Raw genomic sequence first — 2,247 nt, 5'->3', positions numbered from 1 at the left:
GGAAGAGCCCTGTATCCCTGGACAGACGACCCCTCGCGTGTTCAGTACGGACAGTCAGTTCGGAGCAGGCACAGTCTGTCTTGGACACACCCAGCTATTTCTCCCTTAGGGTTACGGCATGGTCTACAACCTGCAGCAGAGCAGAGTGGAAAAACTCGTACATGACAGCCAAGTTCACCAGCACTGCGGAACGCTGCCGTCACTTCGGGCGGTCTCTGCTGCAGGTGCAGGGCCTACAGCGGGCAGGGACGGGCCTGGCCTCGAGCAGGGTGCCGACAAGAGCAGGACCAGGGCGGCAGGAACAGCGGCGTCTGTGTCTGCTGGTCCCCAAGGGCCGAGAGTGTCCCTGCATCCAACACCGCCCGCTGCCCAACACATGCCTAGCCCACCCGGCCCGAGTGCTTTCCTGCCCACACGCCCACCGCAGTCTCCCGGTCCCTCTCACAGAGGACCTTTCCTGAAGTACCTGACACCATGGGGCTGGGACGCTCGCAGCGGAATGAGTCATGAGCTCGTGGCTAGGAGGCGGCTGCGCCCTTACAAGCGTCCGCGGCCCAGCCATCCTCTCACCTTTCTCCATCAGTGACAGGAGACGCTTGACTAGAGCCGGTTCTGAAGGTCCCTGCGAAGCCTGACTATACCGCAGCTGCCCGGGGCTGAGGATAGGGAGGAGGGGACAAGGTCCCTGAGGGTGGCCCCTGGGAACTCGGGAACCTTAGGATGGCAGAGTCTGCAAAGGCCTCGCAACTACTGATGCCCTACGGCTTCATTTTAAATTAGCTTATACCCATCCCCCGGGAAGCTGCAGTCAGACAGGGCCACCAAGCACCCACCCCACCTCTGGCTTCTGCAGTAGCAGGAAATTCTACTTGATCGTTTGTATAATGCCCCATGGAGATTTTTTATTTTTACTTCTCATCTTCCTCCCTAGTTTTCCTTTTCCAGAAAGGAGAAGGTAAAGCTCAGCTTGAAACCTGCCAATGCTGGGAGGGACGGAAGGAGGGCAAGAAAAAGGGCCGCCGCGATTTCCCTGCTCCGGAAGCGCTCTGCAGCCTTGTTTCCCCAAGGCTGCTACAGCCAGGGAGGCAGACAGAGGTGCTGGTGCCCGGCCTGGCACGGCCAGGAAGATCCCAGCGTTACAGAACCTCCTGCAACCCCGGAGGGCCTCACGCCTCCTCCACGCGAGCGCACACACTGTGCAGACTCAACAGCCCCTCAGCTCCCAGCTTATTCCAGAAAGAACCGAGCGTCGCAGTGCCAAGCTGAGAGGATGGATTTAGAAAGCTCCACATAGCCAGACGCACAGTGACAGCGGCCATCAGACATCACCCAGATTTAACTACCCTAAAATTAGCAGTTGGAGCAAAGTGGTTACTGCAAAGATTGCGTCAGAGCTATTCTGCCTGGCTCGCTGCCATGCTCAAACAGCCCGTCCTGCTTTCTCTACCAGGGAAACAATATTTTGGAACAGAGCCAGCTAAGCATTTCAGTGAATGCTCAAATTCTAGCTTCGCTATTAATGTTTTATAATTCAATGACAAGGTGAACAAAGTCTCTAAGGGCTACATCTGCAAGGGTGTTATTTTCTTCGTTGTACGCACTTATTCATTGGGTGAGTAAAGTACTGTGGATGGATCCTTTTAAATATTTAAATGCCTGAAATTTATTTAGGGATTCACATTCAACTGGCTTAAACAAAGATTATGCAAATCCAGCGAAGTATAAATGCAAAACAAAAATTGTTTTCCTCTTATATTTCTTTTAATCTTGGCAATGACTCAGGGGCTAAAGAAGTGTTCTCTGTGGGGCCAGCAGGTGGTGTGGTGGTTAAGGCACTGGATGGAGTCCCACAAAGCTGACCGTGATTCGAGTCCCAGACCCAGAGGCTTGAAAATCACCCCCTCCCCTGTGTGTGTGTGTGTGTGTGTGTGTGTGTGTGTATGTGTGTGTGTGTCCAAAATCCCAAGAGGAGATAGGAGGAGAAGGGACTGCAGCATGACCATCCCCCTTGGGGGATGATTTCTCACCTTCCCTCTCTCTGTCTGTCTCTCTGGCAAGCAAGCATGCCCTATGGCATAAAAATAAATAAATAAATAATAAATAAAAAAAAAAAAACCTAAAAAAGAAATGTTCTCTGTATGATCACAGAAGAACTCACTTGCTTTCCAACAAAGAATGCACAGCCGGGACCAGCAGGTGGCGTGGTGGTTAAGGCGCTGGACCCCCACATGGCTGATACCGCCCCCA

This window comes from Tupaia chinensis, unplaced genomic scaffold (assembly GCF_000334495.1).
Source record: "Tupaia chinensis unplaced genomic scaffold, TupChi_1.0 Scaffold000161_1, whole genome shotgun sequence".
Classification (NCBI taxonomy): Eukaryota; Metazoa; Chordata; class Mammalia; order Scandentia; family Tupaiidae; genus Tupaia; species Tupaia belangeri.
The sequence above is the reverse complement of the archived record's forward strand: the minus strand, read 5'-3'. Positions refer to the sequence as shown.